Here is a 25777-nt window from a genome sequence, read left to right as displayed (position 1 = left end):
ATCTCAAACCTACACTTTGAGCACAGTTACTTTTACTCTCCTAGTCCCAGACAGAACTTAATATTGTAGAGCATGTTGGGCAGCTTTACACCTTCCTGTTCCACTGGAGACCTGATAATGTGCAAGTTAGCTGCCCTTCTTGCTGGTGTCCTCAGCAAAGGACAGGCGAATGCAAGGACCTCACTGGTCTGTGCTTGTTCGGCCTGATAGGGCCAAAGGCCTGGCCCACTAAACCCTTGCATTGCACTTACAAACTAATTGCTACTAATGCTACTCACCAAAAGACTTGACAATGTGTCACCTCCCTCCACAGCCAATCCACACTCTCACTAGGGTTCGAATGGCAAAGTGCTCTGGTCAGTCCCGGCAGGTTACCCTAGCAAACCTCATCAATACTGCCCTTGCCCCATCCAACACTCACAGACCACATGCACACACCCTCTCATGTTGATCAAAGGCTGCTCAGCAGTCACTCACACTGCAGAGATTGCTGACCTCTTCTTGTACAACAACCTTGATGCCTTATTCATCGCTGAAACATGGTGTACTCCATTCTCCCCACATGTTTTTGACATTGTCCTACCCGAAGGCTACTGCATCCAACATGCTGACCTGCCAGGAAGGGCAGGAGGCGGAGTGGCAATCATCCACAGGAGCGATTGGCCATGCTCAATCATCCCCTCTCCCAGAACAAGCTTATTTGAATCACTCGCCGGCCGGTTCCCTCTATCGCACAAAGAATCCATCACCTTCCACCTCATCTACAGACCACCTCACAGGAATGACTCTCATTGCAGACATCTGCAATTTACTGTCCTGTGCCAAATTAGCACATTCTAGTAATGTCTTTCTTGGTAATTTTAACCTCCCAGAGTCACAGGCTGACAACCATACTTGAAGCAGACTTTTCGCACTGACCGCTTCCATGGACCTGAAGCAAATTGTGCTCTAGTCTGCGACAACAAAGGCAACAAACTAGATTTAGGACCTCATCACGAGTTTGGTGGTAACCCTTAAATGCGGCGGTAACACTATTACTGCCGTATTTAAGGGTCCACCAAATCACGGGCTTGGTGGATTTACCCCCGGCTCTAAGCTGGGGGCAAATCTGCCGCAATTTTGCTGAATTGCAGTGCTATTACCACCAGCGGTAATAGCACCAGCAGTAATAGCACCAAACATTCCCCATTGGGACCAATGGGGAATGGGAAAATATGTGGACGATACTCAGTTGTACATGAAAGTAAATAGCTAGCAGGACATCATCAATCTCCGTGATTACCTACCCATCATCTAGTCCTGGATGTCGAATGCCTACTTCAAACTAAACGAATCCAAGACTGAATTCGTCCTCATCGGACCGCCTGCTAAAATACAACTGGACTTGTCCAGCAATAGCTCAATTGTATGCGCCTAGAAGGAGTTGATCCACAACTCTCAGACTCTGCAAAATCCTTAGGCTTCACCATTGACAGCAGCCTGTCCTTCCAGATACACATAGCCAAGAAGGTCCAAATAGCCTAGCTCAGAATCTCTTCCCTTTGACAAATCAAACCCTTAATACCACCGCAGGACTTCTGAACCGTAGTGAAGGCCCTTGTGGTCTTGCAACTCAGTGGGGGAAATGCTCTCCTGACAGGGCTCCCAGCTGTTCACTTGGCTCCCCCAAAGCAGTTCACCACGCTGCAGCACATCTTATTACATCTTATTACAGGAGCATGGCCAAATTACCCCCATCCTAGCTGAACCACGTTGGCTTCCACTCCAAGCCAGGATACTGTTCAAGACTGCAGGTATAATCTACAAAGCAATCACAAGCAGCACACCAGTGTACCCAATGGCTAAACTCCACATATCTGGTGGCACACGCTCCTCGCGCAGCAAATCGACCAACCAGCTTGATGACAACTGATCTGCAAAGAAAGCACCTGCAAACAATCCGTCTTGTCATGCACCCACATTGTGGAACTCGATCCCGGTGTCGGCTAGGCATGCCCCCACAATTCTGAAATTTCACAAATCTCTCAAAACATGGCTCTTTCAACAACACCTGACCAAGGCCTACACATATAGATGCACATACCTACGCACAGACCTCACAGTACTGCGCTAATGTTAAAAGATGGAAGCCCAAATCCTGGCTACCTACACTCTATACAGCGCTCCACTACTCTCGAGCTAGGTCTGCACTTTAAACAATAAAAAAAATAAAAATAAATAGGTATAGACGAAGTCCAAAGCACTGAGAACCCTCACTCTGCGCTCCTCTTTATCACTCTATAGTGTCGGAGCTAGACGTGTAACTGCCTGAGTGAGATCAGCTTTGTTTGTCATGTAAGCATTCCCTGTGATTGGGTAATGATAGCAAGAACTACTATTCCTTGACCTAATCTATGCTGACTAGTGGATTAACCCGCGTCTCCACTAGTCAAGGCTATTAAAAATGCAGTCACCATCGTGGATCCACTTGGCGTGTGCCCAATGTCTCTGCCGATTGTCCTCTATCCTGCCTGTCGCCAAGGTGTCAATGTCAACTTTATTTTGCCATTTGCAGGACCCAGCAAGCAGGTATGAGTCAGATCTGCAGTCCTTCCCATGAGCAGTGCTCACAAAATCCTTTTTCCTTGACTGTATTACATGTCTCGTAGACGCCCGGGCTGTAGGCCTGCAATATGCTTGGTTCTCCCTGCAATCTCTTCACAATTCCTTCTGTTTTTACCAATGTATTGATGTTCCCCAGGTTTCAAAGGAGAAATACAATTAGAATGGCTGAGCAAAAACACACGTCTAGGGAATAGTTGGGAACATTGGGGAACCTCTTTCAGGGCCCACAATCCAGGAGCAAGAGATGGTGTCAAGTACCCAGGCTCAACGCTGACCCATCCCTCCCTCCAGACTATGACTTCATTATACCACACATGGGTTTTTTTTGGTCATGACAGATAAGGCCCCAGTAATAAGTATTTCATTTTCAAAACTGAAAAAGCTAAACTAATATTAAAATCCTGTTCCAGTCTTAGCTATGGTAGAAGCACATCACATAGTTGAATGGTCTCACATCATTTCTGTTATTGATTTCTCGTCTTCGCTACCTTCCTTTGTGGCCAAAAAGGACTTTAATGATTAATTACTTAAATTACCCGGTAGCCCAATGATGGACTTCTGAAAAAAGTTCAATGGCCAATTCTTATTATTCAAATGGCCACTCAATGCAACAACATCATTCTCAAATCCAGTTGTCTCCATATTGAATAACAATGCAACGTTCACTTAAACTTATATCCACACTAGAGACAATTTACTAGGTCAGTTGTTCCATTTTTGAGAAAACATTTAAACCAATCCTATTTATAGCATCATTGTTACCTGTTGCTGCTGAAATGAGTTTTGAATTTCCGTGGATGGTGTTAAATTGTACAACATAAAACAAGTTCAACTCACTGTTTTTTCATGACCAAATTGTTACCGGATGCCATTTGTGAGTTATATTTAACATGTGAATTGTTGCTTCAAATTATTTTTGTTTGTTAATCGTAGACTTTGTTAAAATTATCCCTTCAGGTGATTGGGATTGACATCTGTTTTAGGGCCTCATTACACGGTAGGCTATTAGCGCCATGGCTCATGCCGGTAAAATACCGGCACCGCCTTGGTGGAAAGGGGATTTACCGCCCCATTCCAAGGTTGGAGGGGCGGTAAATCCCCCTTCCACCATTGCCCTTCCCCATTCCCATTTCTGCCCCATAGGGCTCTATGGGAATGGGGAAGGCGCTAATTACGGCACCGCAATTTTGCGGTGCCGTAATTAGCTCCGAGGTCCCTTTGCGGGTTGGATTTTAACGCCTGCAAAAAGCAGGTGTTAAATCCCCCAACCCGCAAAGGGACCTCGTAGTAAGGTGGTAAGGATTTACCGGTACCGGTATTTTACCGGTACCGGTAAATCCTTACAGCCATCCGTGTAATGAGGCCCTCAGTCTGAGCTTTTTGCAATTATACGAAATGGCAACGTATGTACATTCGCGATTACGTGCTTTCTGTATAAACTGTCAAATGTTTCACATTTTGCCAAGGAACCATTCACAGATGATGCTTGTGTTGTCTGTGAAAACTGTTGTCGCTTCATACCTTTGTTTTCCTGCTGTAAATAGACATAGATTTCAATCTACATGCAGTAGATTGAAAACCCTTTTATTCACCCTTCCCAAACTAAACCAGTGTTTTTATTTATTTACTTACTTATTTTGGGGGGTTTGTAAAGATCTCTGTGTATAACAAGTCGCCAACTCAACCAATCTTCCTATCACTTTGCACGAAGTTTGGTATAGCAAAAAATTGAAAAGCAGATGAAAAATGGTATTATCACATAAAAAGGTATGTATGCCTTTACTGAGTGGTAGCATGGCAGTGCCACTTTATTCTTAGATACTTGGAATTTCCCAGGGGACCCAATGTCTGTTTTGAGTTCATAGTATTTACCACAACATGAATTGCCTCCCAGTAATTTAACAGTGTTATTATTACACAAAGCAGCGGTCCTCAATGTATCAATCTCTGAATGTTGAAAGGCTGAGCCAATGTTTCCTATTCTAGCGATGCGGTCATGGTGCAGCCTTAATGACATCCGTCTCCCTTTGGCTTTCACTAAGAAACTACATTTCTTACGCCAAGTATGCCAGGAAAAGCTGTCTTTGTTTACATATCTAGTTTGTGGCCGCATGTGCCTGTGTTATGGCAGGAGGCTAAGTCTTCTATTTTGGGGACAATGGAGCTAGAGGGTTACAGCTGCAGCTCATCTCCAAAGCATCAGCAAATTGACCTGTAAAACTGATAACAAAATAAGGGCAAACACGCTGCTTGAGTCCCGTCAAGAATAGGGATATGTTTAAAAGTGCCCATGCAGAGTATAGCGATGTAGTGGGGTCACCTTCAGGTTGGAATACAGTAAGCAATGCTGCAATTTAGCTCTTTCTATATTGACTCAGGTTTCATCACTTGCCCTAGTGAATTCAAAATGTACATTTAAGTTCTGCCCAAACTTTGGATCAAATGGCACACAACGATAGGAGCGTTCCACATGAATCCGGTGCTGGTTCCGGGAAATGTGTTGAGAGATAATGAGATTGATTCGAGTAAAGTGAGTCGCTTTTTGTTTTGCAGGCCCAGCAGGAGAACTACGTGGACCCGGAAACGGGCTATTTAGTATTTACTACATTGGCTCATTTGCAGAGAGGGAAATGCTGTGGCTGTGGATGTCGGCATGTAAGTAATGAACGTTCTCAGAATGTGCCATGTTGTCACAAAATGATATTCTGCTGCATTTTCGGTGTTGTGTTTGCACTGTTCCATTGGTTATATTAGCACAGGGCTGGGGCTTTTGTGGTCAATCCTAGGACATGTGAATCTTTAACTATACTCCAGTAAAGTAATGCATAGCGTTCATATTTGTACTGAGAAATTAAATACATTTAGCACTTTAAAAAGAGCTGATGTCTTCAGAGGTAAGATGCTGTGTGGCATTTGCCTGTGGTTTCAAGAAGGGGGTAAACATGTCAAGTAGCAAGCTACTAGCCAGGCATATTATTATTATTATTGTTATTATTATTATTATTATTATTATCAGGCCACTTATGGAGCGCAGACCTAGCTTGTGGGAGCAACATAGCACTTTACAATCATAGGGGGATGAACATTGTTTGGGAAGCAGAGAAGGAGCCACCGGGGAGCTAACCGGGGAGCGGGAGGGTGGACCGCTTGGTAGCAAGAGTCAGTGGAGGACATCAAACGTTGCCCGCCCTCCCAGTTCTCCTCTTGCACACAGCACACCAATTCTTACTCACCAAGAGTCAATGATCACTAGCCACAGGCTACTGGTGAGTCCACATTTTGCGGCTTGAAAGAGGTGCTTAATACAGGAGTGAGCAAGATGAGGGAGTTGGGTGAATTGGTTCAAGAATAATTCAGTGTTCACTTCAGAGCTCTGTGTGCAACCTGTGGCCTCCGGTTAAAATCCTAGGAGGGCTGGCCTGGTTCAGCCCATCATCTTTCCTAAGTCGATCAATTGAGTATTCATGATACCTACTTTTATAGGTTGTGGAAGCAGGAGGAACCTGGCATGGAAGTGCTATATAAAAAGGCACTTTTATTATCTTCTTTAATGACAGGCAATAAACGAGTTCAGAAAACTGGAATAGGCATTAGAAACATGTTGGGCCCGATTCATGGAATATTTGCCCTGCCGAAAAGTGACTTTGCAGTGCCGACACAAACCCTGATTCATAGAACCGTGCAAAGTGTATTTCTGCAGTGTGGGCAAAGTCAGCGCATATTCATTTTTGCAGTACAAAATGAGTTTGCCCGGACTTGGCATGGCAAAAATACACTTTGCACAGTTCCATGAATCAGGGTAATTGTGTCCAATTCACAAACGGTCAAGCATTTCATAATAGCATAGAGGATGGATGCCCCATCCAAAGAAATGTCACGGTATCCACAAAGGTGACTTGCACATTCCAGGGGTGACACGCGCCTGCACAAATGAAGCAACAGCTGGGCCTCCTACGTGCGTAAGTGTCTGGTGTGCATCCACCACTAATCTTTGATAGGCTCTGGGCATCCATGGCCACCTCTTGTAATAAATAACCAAAATTCAAGCAATGGATCAGTTCAGTGGATAGTTTCAGAAGCAAATTGTCAGAGAAAAATTGAAACAAGATAACTGAGGCTAGTGTTGGGTCCATCAGCCACAACGGTTCACACTTAAATCCAGGGTCGGACTAGGCCACAACATTTTCTCGGGCACCAATGAAAAAGTGGCCCACAGTTGCAAATAGCAATTTATTCCTTTTGTGGCGGTGTTTGAATAGTACCCAAGGGGGAGTTTGTTAATAAAATGTGATGCAAATTGTGAATTTTAAAGAATATTTATTCAGCAACACTGGTCAAAACTATTAGCCGCATAGGGAAGTTAACTCATCAAACTGGCCCACTTTGACCAAAAAGACTGGCCCGCAACATCATTTTGCATTTTTGGTTCGGCCATGGGCTTATTCCCCTATAGGCCAGTCTGAACCTGATTAAATAACGAGAATTGATTTCCCCTTTGCAATCCTTTTGGCTCTGCGTATTGTTGACGTTCCATAAGTCACCATTTCCAAATAACAAAATGCTTCGATTATTTGAATATTTTTATAGGCAGGTAGATGTATTCTAGAGTGTGTAACTGCAGGAGGAGGAGGGAGACGCCATTTTCTTTCAATATGAACGTTACTTGTGCTATAGTGTCCTCCACTCCAGCTCATGGGTGGAGTGAACATACAGTGGCTAAGTTACATCTTCTGAGACCAACAGTCTCCATTTTGATTAAATAGAAAGGCCACTTTAAGGCAATCATCACTTTCTATTGCTCTGTGTGTCATGGTGTGCTCAATCACTCAGCTTTAATTCAACATCGCATCATTGGAAAGGCGACTCCTCTAGTTAAGCCATAATTTATGATTCTTTTAAAAAATGCTGTCGCATTAATGAACCGCCACAACGATGAATATTTACTACCTTCTCATGTCTTTCATCAAACTATTAATTAGACATTTCTCAACGAAGCAGAGCCATAAAAAGCCATTATGAAAATGATTGCCTCTGTCCCAGAACATTGACATGTCTACAACTTTCCCAGAATTCAGTTGCATTCAGGAGCAGAAGGACACGAGCCGCCTCGGATTGGTGCTCTGCTTTCAAAGTATGCACGTGCGACAAACATTCTCGGAAAATGCGATATTTTAGCACTCAGAATATTATTGCTCGATTAAAAAGCCTATTGACGACTTTTTAAACATTCACATATTTACCAACTAGACTATTGGGGTCATTACGACCCAGGCGGTAAGTACACCAACTTTACCACCATGGTGTAAACTACGTTTACACCATGGTGGATGGCGGATTTACCGCCCCATTCCAAGGTGAGTGGGGCGGTAAATCCCCATTTCCCATTTACCCTTCCCCATTCCCATTTTTGCCCCAAAGGGCATAATGGGAGTGGGGAAGGCGCTAATTACGGCACCGTAAATTACGGTGCCGTAATTAGCACCAAGGCGGTTTAGCGCCATGGATTTTAACGCCTGCTAAAAGCAGCCGTTAAAATTGGAATCAGGCGTTAAGGGTTAACGATGGCGTTAACCCTTAACGCCTGAGTTGTAATGAGGCCCTATGTTTGACACAAACATTGAGCAACTTTGACGGAGTAATACAGAATGCATGGCGGGGGGGGTAGGTCAGGGGCAACGCTTTTGTCTTGGATGCAAGACAACGCAGAACAACATAAGTTCGAAGCGCGATCCTGCACTTAGAAACCAATCTCTGGTATTAAGCGCATTATAAAAAAGGAACAATTATAGCAATACTTTTTTGTTATATAGGACTTTGAGATTATAGTCACTTTGCTTGGTAATTAATCTTTTTTTTTTTATTGATGTAACCGAACTTAATCAGTTTTACAATATTCTTCCATTAAACAAAACAAGAATACACCTTCTAAAAAAGCATAGCATTTCTAAAAATAAAGGAAAGTGTTTCAGCAGTACACTATGCTCTAGATTCAATGTCATCATGAAGACTGTCATCATCCGTGCAGCGACTTCATGAAAACGTTATTTGTACATCACCTTATATCGTAATCACAATCGTCAGTATAGAAAAAAGTAAAAGACTATCAACTTAGTCATGTTAAAACACACGGTATGACATTAAGCTTCCTCTGCTGCGAGCTTGCCTGCAATGAACAACTATTATATCTCTAGTCTCTATGGGATTACCTCATAGCCATATCAGACATTGCTTCAATGTTACATCAGATCATCGGGCACATTTCCGCAGTTTGATGTTTGTTGGTCTTCCAGTTGTGAACAACTTCATTCTACTTATACATCTACAACATCTTCATCGAAGTTTATCTCATTTGAGAAAGCAATAGTTGCAACTCTTAGGGAGGTTATACGGGCAGAGTATATCATCCACCACATAGTATCAGCTGTGAGTAGCCTAAAATTCTCCATAATTCGTATAAAGTATTGCTCACGTTTTCGCTTCAGCGTAATACATTCAGTGAGTGAGAGTCTCAGTGTTTCAGGTTGATTTACATTCTCACAGAAGCGACGTACATTATGTTGTATTGTTATAAGTTTACGCCTAGTTTTCAGCTCACTTGTTTCCCAGAGATTAAATCTCACTCTAAGGAATTGTACTCTATGTCTGTGTGAAGGAGATTTCAATAAGTACAGTTCAACACTACTACATTTTTTTTGCAAAAAGGGATTCTTAGGAAAATCACAATTAGTCAGAAACTTTTCTCTTGTGCGATTCCAATCACATTTTAAAAAAAATGTTTTTAGCTCTGGTTGGATTCCCAAGCAATTCGTCCAGAGAAACATCAGCATCAGCAAGAACCTCAATAACAACACTGTGCCACTTGACCATACATTTGTCATCCGTAGAGAAGACATATTCTGCTAGTATACTAATCAATTGGTTTGTTTTCAGTGTTAGAATGCATTTTTCTGAATAACGCTATTATCTGCCATGTGTAACGACCGTATACAGATATCAGACCTACTTCAAATCTAATCCAGATTATTGGTACTGATTGCGGCAACCCCAGAATGCGTTTGCAGTATTTGCTCTCGAGACGTAACCATATATTCTCTGTTATATATGGTTCAGTCTCTGATCATATAATAATACTGGGGTGACTTTCTGTTTAAAGTAAGACATCATAGGTGTAATTGAACATTTACCATACCTTGCTTGAATGACAGCAGCCTGACCTGTCATCATCTTTACCTTATTGTGAAGATGTTGTAAGTATAGGTTATTGTTTGACCCAGCAATGATAACCCCTAGGTATGTGTATTGGGATACAATTTCTAAGTTCTCGCCTTGGATATCCCATTTTTGGGTTTTCTTGGATTTTTTCTGAAGTCCTCTCCCATCTATGTTACACACCATCACTTTGGTTTTACATTGATTAATTGAGAGCATGTTCTTAGTCACATAATCTGAAAGGCCATTAAGTAGATTTTGAAGGCCACACAGTGTCTTAGAAATTAGCAAAAGGTAATCTGCGTATAATAAGGCCATCAGTGGTTTCCCCACCAATTTTGGGGGATCAGCTATGATATCTTCAAAGGTTATACCAATGTCTGATATGAAGAAATTAAATAGCATGGATGCATTTATACACCCTTGCCTGAGTCCTCTAAAGGTCTTGATGTTACAGTTAGATGACCTTGCAGATTAAGTCTAACACTCAAGTTCGTATCAGAGTGCAAAGCATGAACAAGTTTGATCAAATATTCAGGGCAGTCTTCACACACCAGTTTGTCTATTCACACACCAGTTTGTCTATTAATAGTGGGCGTGCTACAGAGTTAAAGGCGGCTCTAAAGTCAACAAAAGCAAAGTATAGCGGTCGTTTCATGAGTGTGTGATGTTGTACTACTGCTGTTAATGATAAGAGATTAATTGATGTCCCCATGCCTGGGATGAATCCAGTTTGGTATGGATCTTGCGTGTTGTTAGTTATTGCCTATTTGTTGAGATCTCGTAAGATGAACCTACAAAAGATTTCCCCCACAATGTCCAACAGAGCAATTGCTCTATAATTGGACAGGCATGCTCGGTCACCTTTTTTGAAGATTGGGACAACTGCAGATGATTTCCAAGATGGTGGGATGCAGTCTGTATCAATCACATGAGAAAAAGATGTTAAATAAGTTCCGAGCTCACATGGTCGTCCGCATATACCTTTACAAAATTCTACAATCTGGATTCCTCCTCTAGCCAGGAGACAAGATTTGGCAAAGCTGTGTTACACTCTGTTCATTCTTAAAGGGAAATATTTCAATTTTACTCCCACCTCCGTTTACACACCACTGCTATGCGAGTCTGTCAAGATAAGGACTACGCGGAGGACACAATCCCTTCGAAGAACAAGTTACTTCTTACCTTGTAACGTTCTTTCGATGGGATGTTCCTCCGACGTATTCCTTATCACCCTTCCCATCCATCCCTTCAGTAAAACTTCCCTTGTAGTTGCTGTTTACGCTCTTTCAAGGTCACTAACTAATTCATGCACAGCTACTCTTAAGCTTCAAAATGGAACTGAGCAACGGACGCTGCGCAAGTCTATTTATACACACGATGACGTCGGCGCCGATACGGAGGCTGTCGAGGGACACCAACTCGAGGGACGTAGACGCGCAGCGCCCTCTACTGAAAAAAATTTCCGAGGCCAGCAAGCTGGAAGTAATCTATCAAGATAAGGAATACGTCGGAGGAACATCCCATCGAAAGAATGTTACAAGGTAAGAAGTAACTTGTTCTTCTTGTAGTGCAATAATGTAAAATTCCTCTAAATTGTTATCGCCTTCAATAGACAAATGGGCATGACCACACGTGTTCCAGCTTACTAAACTTAATGACTCTTGATAGAATTCAGATTGTTATGAGTCATTCGCAAATGGTTCCAAGTTCTCAATGTGTGACCCCCTCGCCCGTGTTAGTGGATTATTTAAACTCTGGTTAGGGTATGTTCGCATTTGTCTCGTCGTGGGGCCTTTATTCCTGTCATCATAAAGTCCAGTACCGTTGGGCGTGGACAGTATCGTCAGATCTACAGCAAGAAGAAACCCCATAGAGAAGAGTTCCATTATTGCTTGCCAGAACATATTCCTAACCAGATTTAAAGAGCTCCACAATCTTACCATCTCTAAATTTTCATTGTTTAGGAATTCCACCTGGATAATATCTGTTGAGGCAATATCTCTTAGTTTCTCAACATCCCCAAAAATCCCCATCACACTTGTTCTATTTAGATCATACGTTGTGTGGGATTGAGGTCGACATTTGAGTATAAATCTATGGTAGTTGTTTGGATATAACAAGTGTTTTGAGGTTTGCAGGCGACTCTCCTTCCCATCATCTCGTTGTTTATCCTTGGTTCTGTCATCACGTTAGATAACTACCTATCATGAATTGTTGAAATATTACACAGGGATGTTGTTACTTTAGTTTCTACTGGCATTTTTGTTGATGTGTCATATCCTTTTCTTAATTTTAGATATTCGTCTACTGATTTTTGGATTGTAGCTCTAATGTCTTTTAAAGTATCGAATGGTGCATGGCTAACCTCAGGGGTAGTTATGTTACAAGTACTTGCGAGGTTAGAGTTCAGGGGGAATTTAGGTGGGACGGCAGGGGTCACTGATTTGGTTAGCCTGTCATCAGCTATGATGTCCGAGCCTTGCTTCATTTTCAAATATTCATCAACTGAATTTTGGATAGTAACTCTTATGTCTGCCAAGATGTCCACCGGTGGATGATTAATTTGGGTATTACTTGAGTTGGACATGTCTGCAGTATTAGAAGATAAGAGAAAAATCGATATAGCGCCAGATGTCACATGCTCACTCTTGCTGTTTGCAGCAATTGGAGTGGGATTCAAAGTCTGGACTTGTTTAGTTCCATTATTCTCATCAGGGAGGGCTACTAATTCATTTAAGGGTGGATCGTCGAAGGATGAAACAGCCTGCACTGTCTCACTTGACATCAACCGTCTTTGTCGTCTCAAGTAGTTATATTTGGCACAGACATTTCCACCTATTGCTGCGCTTTGTTTGGCCACGTCTTGGATGTGTCTGATGAATTGTTTAGTGCATAATTGCGCTGGACATGGCGTTTTTTTCTGATTCTTATTGTTTTTATTTATGTCGTTCAGGAGGTCATTATTTTTGACATAAGTATGCACATCAAACATATTATAAATGGCTGCTACGCAGTTGTGCTTCTGAATTGGGGTCTGGTTTGTATGGTCATTACTCTCACAGGCCACAATTTCATTACTAAATCCTCTGACCCAGTTATTACACAGGATTTGTCTGCTAAGGTAGATATATCTGGACAGATGACTGTGGCAAAAGTTGGTAACACTGACTCTAGGACTTTCTCAGACTGTTGTGGTTTGAGATGTGTTTTAAACTGTTGATGACATGTGCAAGTGGTGGTTAAGGCAGTATTTGCACCTGTAAGTCTCACATCTCGATTAAGTTTTTCTTAATTTTTCATCATGTGTTCTAACTGTCAGGTTTGCAAGGTGATTTTTGCATCTTATGATTCAAAAAAGCTTAAAAAGAGACATTACCAAAGTGTTTATCGCATTCAGAGTTATGTCTAATAGAGGATTATGTTTGTTGAGTGTGTTGGGGTTTTTTACCACCTCTACCGGTTCCACAATGGGTTTCTATTGTGGGGCATGCGGCGTAGGGTATACAAAGGATGATGCAAGTCCATCCGATCGCTGAGTGTGTTGGTCAAAGAGACTTGGGGATCCATATAAACTTCCAGCATTATGTTTGGTTCTATCGTTTAGTATGGGTGATTTGTATGGAGGGGAGCCATTTTCAGATACACACGCGTCAATATTGTTTACATTATCAACATTCACATGTGTTGTCGCTGTCGGTACCATGACTTCATCAGCAATTGGGCTCGCAATTTTTACAAGTTGATTAGCAGGTCTAGGTTCTAACATAGTTATAGGGTTGGCAGGTTGTGTGGTTAAATCCACAAGAAGACCCATCTCCAGGTCTGACTGTGTAGCACACATTTCATTTATGAGTACTGTATCGGAAATATACACATGTGGGGCTTTCCCTTCTAGGGGGAGATCGACATTCACAGATTCAAATGTGGCAATCATGTCTACATTGTTTGGACCATGTGAGGTGGGCAACATGTCAGAATCACATCTTGGAATACAAAAGCCTCGAATATCGCCCGCAGAGCTATGTCTTTCTGGCTTGCCAGCAGGTTTTGCACTCATTTTTTTTCGTTAGGGCAATGGTGGGAGAAGGTTATTGAGGGACCGCCTTTAATAGGACAGAAGCTCTTGTGACCACTATGGGCACGTTCGATTTCAGCGTATACGCTATGCCTTTCATGCCTTGCTTTTCCTCACGGCGGTCTTATACACAACACTAATATTCCTTTCTTATTATTTAGCCAGCAAGGTTAAACACAGGTCACAAGGTTTAGACCAACAGTGGACCCACACTCATACTTACTAACTTGAGTAGTTCCTTATGAGAAAGTGAATGGGCCCCCAGGCTGCCACGCTGTCACAGCGTTAACAGCAACTTTAAAAGCGAACTTACAAAGTGTGCGCGCAAAGCACGTGCATATTCTGTATATAGGTTGCTGGGTAATGGGGGCGGGCTTCAGCGCCCAACGTACTCCGTAACTGTGGAAAAAGAATATAAGATTGTAACTTCTATTATGTGCATTTAAGCATTTGCTTAAGTACCTATAAGCCACAGTCCGGGTACAAAGTCAATTGATAAAGTCCAGAGTTTGCTCGCTTGCAAGTTGAGCCATGTACGGGCACAGGAAAACAGCACATTGCCAGGCGTAGAGCAGCAGCTTCCAGCAGTAACTGCAACTTTAAAAGCAAACTTTCGTCACATGCAAAATTTTCTTCAAGCAATTCCAAAGTACTGGACATTTCTGTGTAAAAGAAAATATATTAATTTTAGTGTACCTAATACTGAACGTTTAGATATATATAAGAAAAATTAAGTTTACTTACTAGTTTCTGGTAGGTTTTGTTGTTACTGTTGTGTAGGTCTGCTGTTGCTTCTTGCTGTGCAGTTTCTGTGAGGTAATTATGTTGGAAGCATATCTTTTTTGTTTTGGCATATTCCACTTTAGTACATATGCTATTTAAATGGATGGTTGATGTGTTACATATATAGGTTCCACTTCTTATTTATTATTACATATAATGTGTTTATGTGCTGCTTTTTGAACTTGTTCAGTATTTATATGGCATTATAGAACAATTTAAGATACCCCCTGAGTTTTTGGGTAGTGTTGATGTTGTCCGCGTCCATCCGCGGACTGTACAATCACTAGCTGGGGGTTCAGTATTTTCTATGTTACATGTATATAAAGTAAGGGAATCCTAGTAAACATGTATCAAATTCACACTATGAATATGTAGATTCAATAAAAAAACGTTGATAAAGGGAGGTAATGGTTAAGTTGCGCTATTAAGAACCTATGAAATTCAGTAGAGGAAACTTTGTTGAAGGAACGTTGTGGTTGGGTTGCGCTGCTGAAGACCTATGAAATTCAGTAAGAAGGGTTGGTTGGGGGGACGTTGTGGTTTCGGGTAACCCCTGAAATTTGCGGGTTTTCGTGGGCTAGGGAACCGTGGCTCGCACCACCGCCGTGCATTGCTGGGGCTGACACCCAGGACATCGGAGATGGCATCGCGGGTATCATTGGTGACATCACTGATGGCATCACATGTGTATTTACATTTCATGAAAAGTCTGTACAAGGGGTTCTCATTGTAATTTTGATATAAAAGTGTCAAGGGTCATTGGAATAAATATCATGAGGTATGTAGTCCATTAAGCAATGCAGTGCTATGAATAGCATTCTATTATGAAGTTCTTTAGTATACTTAGATACTCATGTAGAAACATAGGCATTGTGTGGAGCATACATGATGGAGGTGCAATATTAATAATCTTGCCATGTTGAATAGTAAAACGATAAATGCTTTCTTATTAGAGATTTGGTACTGTGATACGTTTAAGAAGTAGCCAATAAAACCCAGTTACTATGTAATTGCAATATTGCAAACAAAACAGAAACAGACAACAACTCATAGAAATATGAACATATACAGGGAAAATGAAGTAAACAAAACAACAGTAGTATTACCAGACAATCTTCATAAACTAACTGATTATCTTCATGTACAGAAACGATTGCGCTGCTTTAAAGCTACTACTTCCCTAAGTACAAGTATCACATATTGTGACTGGACCCTCTGGAAAGTAGTGTCAAATATGAGCATATCCAGGGAAAGTACAGTAATAAAAAACAACAGAACTATAAAAAAAAAGTGATGATAACCTTACTGATCATCTTCATACATAAAAGCGAACTTACAAAGCGTACGTGCAAAGCGTGTGCATATTCTGTATATAGGTTGCTGGGTAATGGGGGCGGGCTTCAGCGCCCAACGTACTCTTTAATTGCAAGTTGAGCCAGGTACTGGCACAGGAAAAACAGCACGTTGCCAGGCGTAGAGCAGCAGCTTCCAGCAGTAACAGCAATTTTAAAAGTGAACTTACAAAGCGTAATTAATCTAGCCTTACAGACAGAGGGAGGGGTGATGATCCCAAGCGATACTGACCCCTCCCTCGGTCTGTAAGGCCATAATGCTCAAAGATAATTAAGAACTGTGCATTTTTTGTGAAAAGCTGTCAAGCATCAGACCCTCGATCAGTTGTTCCCCCATGGATTTTTTTTAACGAACACCCTGTCTTCAATAACAATAGCCTCAGCCTTGGACCAGTCATGCTACACATCAAGTCAACAGTTAAATAACCTGACATGGAAAAACCAAGATAACTCATGGCTCTACCTATCCCAATAGCCTTTTTTATCAATGTGCCATAAGGGTCATCAGCTGTTCTTGTCCCATTGTTCATCAAGAGCATTAGCCGTTTCAGGGCAATCTGAAAACTCAAACTTTTAGGTATGAGTTCACCAATTAAAAGGTAGGTTTAGATATAGAAACATTTATCAGTGATTTTAAAAAGTGGTGATCTTCTATGGTGAACTATTTTAAGTTTGAGTGGCCCACCATATGTTGCCAGAGAGACTGCCTTTGATTTGTAAACCTGCAAAGTAGCCGATATAAAACATTGGGCCAATTTCCTGTGAAATCACCTGAAGAGCTTGTAACATGGGCCAAAATATTTATTGTGCATTATGCTTGCCTAAAACAGGTCCTATTGGCTGAAAAACATATTCCCAAATAAACATACAATTTGATCTCACCCGGTCGGTAACTGCCACCCATAACCTTTTTCGTTAGTTGTATTTGTGACCCCAGATTGATTGATTGATTGATTGATAGCTTATTTATTATGAAGTGTTTCAAGGCGCAACCAGGCGGGGAAGAGAAAACGGGGGAGAACAAGACAAACAATCTTACTAGGCCTAGTATCATTTAGCCCATGCAAGTGCGCAGACAAGACGTGCAAGGGGGAGAAGTGCACCGAGTGGAACAGTGCCCTGGGTTAAGTGCAAGGAAGGCAGGGCCTCCAAGGAGGACATGCCGCGGAAGAGCAAGGAAGGCCAGGTGGCAGTGTAGGAGAACCCGAAGGCAAGTGCTAAGGACTGGGCAGGGAGGGCCAGGTGTCTAGTATGACTCAGAGGAGCACCAGGAATCCAGTCAACGGAACTGAGCAGGAGGAAGGGAAGGATAACAGAGGAGGGAAGGCAGAGAGAAAAGAAGGTGGGGAAAGGTTAGCAAGGGAGAGGCAGAGAAAAGGAAATGGAGAAAATGAAGGTCTTGAGGATCTTCTCGAACTTAAGGAGGTCCGGCTGAAGGTGGAGTGCGGCAGGGAGGCCATTCCAGAGGGAGGCACCTGCAGAGGAAAGAGATCTACCACCTAGTCTCTGCTTGGAGAAGCAACTCACCTGCAGAGAATTGGAAGTAGACGAGCAGAGGGCTCTTGATGGAAAGTACTTAGGAAGAGAGTGTTGGAGATAGTGCGGGCCCCGGCCCCAGAAGTCCTTGTGGGTGATGCAGAGGGTCTTGAACTTGATCCTTGCAGCCACCAGGAGCCAGTGGAGGGATTTTAGAGCAACAAAGATACGGTTCCTGGCTTTATGGCCAAGGATAAGTCTTGCGGTCCTGTTTAGGATGTGTCACAGAGGGCAAAGGGTAGAGTTAGGTAGATTGAGAAAGAGGCATGTTGCAATTGTCAATCCTAGAGAGAACCAGAGCTCTGTAGACCGTGACCTTCTGGGGAAAGGTGAGAAAAGGTAGAATACCTCTGAGGAGGTGCAGTTGGAAATGGGACTTTTTGCAGATGTCCGTGATGTGTGGAGAGAAGGAGAGAGCGGAGTCGAAGATGACCCCGAGGTTTTTTGCCTCACAATAGGGTGAGGGCACAGAGCCAAGGGAGGCCAGCCAAAGAGAAAGGGTGAAAGCAGGAGCAGGGGTCCCAATGAGAAGGATCTCTGTCTTACTGGCATTAAGACACAGATCATTAGAGGCGCACCATGCCTGAATAGTGGAAAGACAGTCAGGGAGGTGTGAGGAGGATGCCAAGGGTAGCCTGAAAGAGAGCTGCGTTGCATCCGCTATTACCCAAATTGACCTTTTACAATTGACCTTTTGTCCTAATTGACCTAATTATAGTGGTCCTAATTGACCTTCTGCACAATTGACCTTTATTTTATTTTAGTTATTTTTTATATGTATTGGGTTGGTTTTGGATTATAAATTGTATAAGGGGATTGGGTATAGGTTGCAGGTTTCTTTGGATTGGGTGAAGGGTTGCGGGGGGTTTCCCCCTGCATATATGTCCTAATTGACCTTTTAAATTAGGTCAATTCTCCCAAGGTCAATTCTCCCGAGGTCAATTGTGAAAAGGTCAACTAGTATACATCCTGTCATCCGCATAACACTGAAAGTTAGAGGAAAAGGTAGAGATCAGGCAAACCAAGCGGGCCAGGTAGACATTGAAAAACCAGGGCAAGAGGATAGATCCCTGGGGAACACCACATGTTGAGAGTGTGATGGGGGAGAGGAAGGACCCAAGATCAACCTGGGAAGGTCAGTTCAAGAGGAAAGAGGATAGCCACGCCAGAGCCTGATCCGTGATGCCCAGGGTATCTCGCAAATGTGTGATCAGGATGTTGTGGTTCACCATGTCAAAAGCAGAACATAGGAGGATGAGGACAGAGGGAGACTTAGAATCAAGGTTAGAGAACAAATCTTCACGGGTGTTCAGGAGAGCAGTTTTCATGCCTCTGGCTGCTCAGCTGGGAGATAGCCAATTTCTCCAGGAGTTTGCCCAGGAAAGGAGTAATAGAAATTGGGTGATAGTTTTCCAGGATCGAGGGGTTGGCAGAAGGCTTTTGGAGCAGAGTGTGCACAAGGGGGTGCGTGAGAGGAGTGGGGAAAACTGCAGTGGCAAAGGAGTGGTTGCAGAGATCCGCCAAAGATGGAGCAAGAGAGTCAATGTCCTTAATGGTTCTGGAGGGCCAGGGAGACACCTGTTTGGATAAGACTTTCAAAGAACGAACTTGTCTGGAAACCTCATCAGGTGCAACAGGAGAGAGGAAGGAGAGGAGAAGGGGAGAAGGGACGGCCAAGGAGGGCCTTAGAGAGGTAGAGGGTGGGAGGAAAGCAGATGAGAGTGAGGACAGGATGTCCTGAGTTTTTGTGGTGAAATGAGAGGCCAGGGCCGAGCAGAGGACCTGTCTGGGTGGGGTAGAGGAAGATATTGCAGTGGATTGGCCAGCTCCTTGCAGATTTGAAAATGTTTGGCTGTGTTGTTAGATGCCGTGGAGATGCAGGCTTGAATATAAACTCTTTTTTTAGAGAGGATGGAGAGTCTATATTGCCTTTGAAGTAGGTGGCAGGCCAGTTTGTCAGAGGGTAAACCTGAAGCTCCCCATTTCCGTTCAGCTGCTCTGCACTTGCGTTTCAGGGAGGCCAAGTCGGAGTCGTAGCAAGAATTCCACCTTTTGGCAGGCTTCGGGCGGATCCTTATGGCAGGGGCACGGATGTCAAGAGTGTTAGTGATGGAAAGGTGAAAGTTGGAAAGGGCTGCGTCAGGACGGGAGTCAGCCGCAGGAGTAGGTGGAGGATAGTAGGTGGAGGCAAAGGCTGCCACTGATACTCTCTTCATGGCTCAAATGACCGTGAAGGAGGGTGGCAGTGCTGGGTGAGCCATTGCAAGAGGAACAGGAAGCTTCAAGTGAGAAGAGAGAAGAAAGTAATCAGTCCTAGAGAGAGGAGTAGTGAGAAGGTTAGATAGACGGATGTCAGAGGAGATTAGAGCATCCAAGGTGTGCCCAGCAGAGTGTGTCGGCCCAGAGGGTAGAATGGAAAGGGAATGAGAGTCGCAGAGGTTGCGGAAGAGCCCGGAGGAGTCGGGAGAGTCCAGGTCGATGTTGAGATCCCCAAGGAGGAGAAGCTGAGAAGTAGAGGAGAGAAGAAGTGAGTTCAGGCCATTAAGAGAGGAAGAGGGTGGCCTGGCCAGGTGGCCTGTAGAAAGTGATCAGGGTCAGAGAGGAGCCAGGAGATACAGAGAGCCTGCAGACTAGGCATTCAAGGGAGGAGTATTCTCTTGGTCTTTGCTGAGTTGATGAACAGGTTTCTTATTTTACCGAAAACACTGAATCTGTTCAAAATCTACAGCAAAGCTATATGTGAATGGGCTGTGAGCACGCATCATCACCATATAGCAATATTAATCATGACCTATTGTTAGTATGGGTAACATCAGCGCTGACCTATTCCAGAGAGGTGACCACGCGTCAGTGATAAGACTAAGCAGTAAAGGGGGAAACACATTGCTCTGCTGGAGTCCCACCTTGATTTGAAAATGTTCTATGTGGCTCACCCTGAACGCCATAGGCTTCAAAGACCATAATATCAAGGTCTTCTTCTGCCAGGACAGCCCACATCTTTGATCTGTTAACTGAATATAGGGCTGACCTGGGATCTGTGCAGGCCAAAAAAGAGTGCCCCTCTTGTGATTAGCATGTTAGAAAATATGGTAATTTCTGGTTGGAAAACCCCCTAAACCACTCTAATGAATGTTAGGGACTAATTTCCTTTTCTCACAAGAGCATTGTTCTTCAAACCAGTTATTGTTGTTATATTTGCATAAAACTGATTGGTCTTGGCCAGAATCGAAGTAAATCAGGTTTGGTTTTTAGTAAAGGACTCAAATGAAGTAAGAATTCCCTTTCAGTTAATCACATTCCCCAAAACAGCCTCTACCTCTGTAAGGCCTTTCCTGATGATTTCAGGGATAACACTGTTAACAATCAAAAACAGCCAATGTAATTCACATTGTGTTGCTGGACATCACTAATACAAGGTGTCAAATGGTATACAGACTATTCACCTAAAGGTTTTTAATCGAGAGCTTTTTCACCGAATAATGTTCATTTAAAGATGTTTTCATCGAAAAAATCTTTCACAGATTTTTTAAAATCAAAAATATATTTATGTATTTTTTTGGTGGTGCAAAGGGTAACATTTTGAAAACGGGCTTGGGGGGGGGACCCCCAATAAAAATAATAAAAGACATTCGGAACAAGTCAGTATCATTGTTCAGGGGCTCATGGTCACTTTCCCGGCTTTTTATAACCATCATATTTCAAATGGTGCTCCAGTTTGTTACATCAGTCAGTACATAATCTATAACTGTTTTACGATTCCCTGATAAATATGTAAATTAAGCAGCATTTCACCATTCAAGTGACACAACCCCTGATGAGCTGGCAAGTAAAGCCTTGTTTAGTGCTACAGACCAGTGGCTCTACTATCCGACATCCCTCCTGCTCATATTACAGCTCACTTGAATTTGAGCCACCCTGCGTGAGTAAGGTCTTAAAATTGCCTAAAGCGAGCCAAACAGAGTGCTCCATCTCATCCCCAAGAAGGGGGAAATTATCCAACATAGGCAAGTGGCAGCAAGGTTGTGGAGTCACCGGCACCCTCAATGTCAATGTCTTTATTGTAAAGATGAATTATATGAATTGTATGCAGGCCTAATAATCTCAGTGTTAAGCACTCAATATGGTGAAGTTGGCAAACTGCCCAATTATGCAACCAGTGACTCATGTCAATCCAAGTCAATATGCCCCTCCCTGTGTCTGCTTTATTTAGCTTTCCTGACAGGTACCTGGTATAAAACATATCCAAGTGTTTGACTGATACTAATCTCAAGGTCTCCTGGAAACAGTAGACTTAGGTGGTTCCCCAAAAAAACATGGCAGTCAGTGGGCCTCATTACGAGTCCGCCGGTCCGGACTTACCGTTGGTGGTATAACCATACCGGCACCATTTCCGCGATCGGCGAATTCCGACCTACGATCCTGGAAATACCACCACCATAAAGCGCCACCGCAGAGTTAAGGCACCCGTAAACTGCATCGGCAGGGAAACCCAGTTACTGGCAATACGTAACACCGTGCGCATTGTACGTATCACAGACATGGAAAGACCGCCACAAAAATGGCAGAAAACCCGTGGACACGGTGGCGGTATCGCCGCCACCACGAACATGATGTTAAACAGTGCCTGGTGAGCTGAATCAGGCCACAGGTGCACCAAAAAAGCCCAGCTGGACCCAGCAGGCCACTGGGAGCCTACAAAAGGCCCACACCCAGGCCAACCCCAAACACAACTATGCAGGCAGCAGCTGTAGCAGCATTGGGACTGGGGCTATTGAACCTACAGGCAGCACTGCACATGGTGGCAGTAATGGTGCAGAGGAGGAGAAGGCGGAGGCAGAGGCGGAGGAGGCGCAGGCGGCACTTAGCAAACCCTGCACCCATGCCAAACCCAATTGTGCAATCGGCACGACCCACAGGCAGCCTGCAATACCCCGCATCAAGGCCTCACCCTGGAACCTGACCCCAGGACAGATCCACACATTATACCGGCTGGACCGTCCAACAATCATGTACACACCACCATGATTGAGGACGACATCAGCAGCCACATTGGCATTTCGACCGCAATCTCCCCCCCTCCTGAAGGTGGTGTTGGTACTGCATTTTCTTGGCACCGGAACTTATCAGCACACAGTTGGTGAGCTGCATGGGCTCTCACAACCCTGTTTTTCAAAAATATTGGGACAGGTACTGGATGCCCTGCTGCGCCATGTGTCGGAACACATCTCCCTACCCTATACCCTTGCCCAGGTCATTGCACCAAGTTGGCCTTCCATGCCATTGCGGCCATGCCAAATTGCACAGGTGCAGTAGACTGCACCCACATAGAGCTGACAGTACCACGTGCAATGGAGATGGTGTACCGCAATAGGAACCTGTACCACTCACTGAATGTACAGATGGTATGTGACGCGGGACAAGTGATAACACATTGCTGCGCCCGTTTCCCGGGGTCAACACATGACTCAATGGTCCTGCGGAATTTGACATTGCCACGGTACATGGAACGCTACGCTGGACAAAGCACATGGCTATTGGGTGAGTACAACTGCCAATGTACAGGCCCTGTGAAAGGGGTGTGTGTGTCTAGGGCAATGACCTGTGTGAGTGGGCTGCTACAACTGCACATTCATCACACCCCCCACCCATGTAATGGAATGTCAGCACAACCCACACATCACAAAGCTACACATGACAGGTTGCCACAGTGTGCCCGTACACACCCTACCATTTGAGACACACAACTAATACTACCACAAGGCCATACAACATGAGCCACTCAATACAGCCACCCACACTATGCACCACTGCCCCCCAATGCACATGAGGCCTGCACATGAGACATCCTGCATCAACCACATCATCCCAGTCTATTGATTGACTCCTCCATGTGTGTACATCACTGCACAATGCCATACTTACCAACCACTATTGTCCGCAAGGGCAACTACATATGTACAGCAAGTCGTTGAGCAATGTCCAAATGCCAACGTCGACAACAATGTCCCAGGAATGGTAATCACCCAACCAGGCCCCAAACTACTAACCCCCTAATGGACCTCCCCCACAACCCAAACGTACCCACCCCCAACCAGGCCCCAAACTACTAACCCCCTAATGGACCTCCCCCACCATCCAAACGTATCCACCCCCATACACCCATTGTGTCCCCGACTGTCATGTCTATCGCCACCCCCACTTGGCACTATTTGCAGGGGCGCTTATGCGCAGGAGTGTCCTTGCCGGCGGGTCCAGTCAGCCGACTAGAGTGCCTCCGTGGGCTGGCAGTGGCAGAGCTTGATGGGGTGGTGCTGGCTGAGGTGAGGTGACTGCTCGGGTGACTGTGGGCAAACGTCCTTGAATTGCCTGCTGGGCAACCAACATTGACTCCGCTATGCTGGATTGCACACTGTTGCTTTCCCTGACATGGTGTGCCAGGGTGACGATGGTGGTGGCAAAACGTCCAATGGCCCTGGAGAGCCGACACACTGAAATTGCTTTGCTCTCACGCTGCAGCCTCGCCTCCTCCCGCTGCTGCATGGCCTCTTCACGCTGCAGCCTGGCCTCTTCACGCTGCAGCCTGGCCTCCTCCAGCTGCCTTTCCACGAGCTGCATCAGGATGGCGTGTTGTTCCTCAATGCGCTGCATGCGAGTACTGAGCTCAGCCATGGAGGACGTTGGGGAGCGCATGGGGCTCTGCAATGTTTGGAGGGTGAACTGTAGGCCATGGATGGATGACAGCTCATCCGTGTTGTCCCCCTCACCCTGTTGTACAACTTCGACCTGCATGGCCGGGGCACTGTCATCACTCGATGCAGCTTCCTCAACAGTGCAGATGGACTGTAGGATGGCATTCCGGGCCATGGTGGGTGCCTGCATGGGGATAGTGGCGTCCACTGGTGCGTGTGTGCCCGATGCAGCTGGTGTTTGTGTGCCAGAGCATCTAGCATCATCCTCCTGGGCAGGAGTGCTGCGTTGGGCGCGTGCAGGTGGCCGCTGCGTCGCCTGTTGCCCTTCATCGCTGTCACTTGACATGGCTGTGGGGATACAGAGGGCATGCTGTTATTTGTGTGATGTTACTTGATGTGTCCATCACATTCATCAAACTGAACGATCCATGACCACTTGCATGTACACACTTATGACTGTTGATGAACTCAGGTGTGTGTGTCTCTGCTTCCACTCAGGCATGCACTGTGTGCATGTCCTGGGAACATGGATTGGGGATGTGTTACTTGTCATCTGCGTTGTCAGTGGGTCCATTGGGTCACTCCTGACCTGGTTGGGGGGGGCATGGTCAGTGGGTCCATTGGGTCACTCATGCCCTGGCTGGGGGGGCATGGTCAGTTGGTCCATAGGGTCACTCCTGCCCTGGCTGGGGGGGGCATGGTCAGTGGGTCCATTGAGTCACTCCTGCATTGGCTGGGGGGGCATGGTCAGTGGGTCCTTTGGGTCACTCCTGCCCTGGCTGGGGGGCATGGTCAGTGGGTCATTGGGTCACTCCTGTCCTGGCTGAGGGGGCATGGTCAGTGGGTCCGTTGGGTCACTCCTGGGATGCATTCACACTTATGGCTTTGTACTTTGTGCACTTACCGGCATCTGCAGGTGTGCTCACTCCTGCCTCTGCGTCTCCGATGGCGTGGATGCCCTCGAGGTGCAGGACACTGCTGCAGCGCTCCTCCCACGACTGCAACTTCAGAGGGGATGCAGGGCCTCCACTGGTGCCATTGCTGTGCTGGCGGTGTGCAGCGATGAGGTTGCGCACCCGCAGCCTGAGGTCATCCCACCTCTTATGGCAGTCCTTCACAGTGCGTGTCATCACCCCGACCGCTGTGCACTTGCGTTCTGCTTTGGCCCACACCTCCTTGTGGCGTTGCTGGGTAGCGCGCCACTGGTCTGCGCTGAAGAGCATTTCAGCATGCTCCACAATGTGTTCGACCAGTACTGTGCCAGACCAGACCAGGCTGCCACTGACACTCTCTTCATGGGTCGAATGACCGTGAAGAAGGGTGGCAGTGCTGGGTGAGCCATTGCAAGAGGAACAGGAAGCTTCAAGTGAGAAGAGAGAAGAAAGTGATCAGTCCTAGATAGAGAAGTAGTGAGAGGGTCTGCGCTGAAAAGCATTTCAGCATGCTCCACAATGTGTTCGACTAGTACTGTGAGCTTGGCCTCACTGAAGCGTTGCTTTTGCCGTCTACGTTCTGGGATCCTGGAT

Source organism: Ambystoma mexicanum, chromosome 1q (genome assembly GCF_040938575.1).
Source record: "Ambystoma mexicanum isolate Mex_15411 chromosome 1q, UKY_AmexF1_1, whole genome shotgun sequence".
In the NCBI taxonomy this organism is placed as follows: Eukaryota; Metazoa; Chordata; class Amphibia; order Caudata; family Ambystomatidae; genus Ambystoma; species Ambystoma mexicanum.
Note: the sequence above shows the minus strand (reverse complement) of the source record.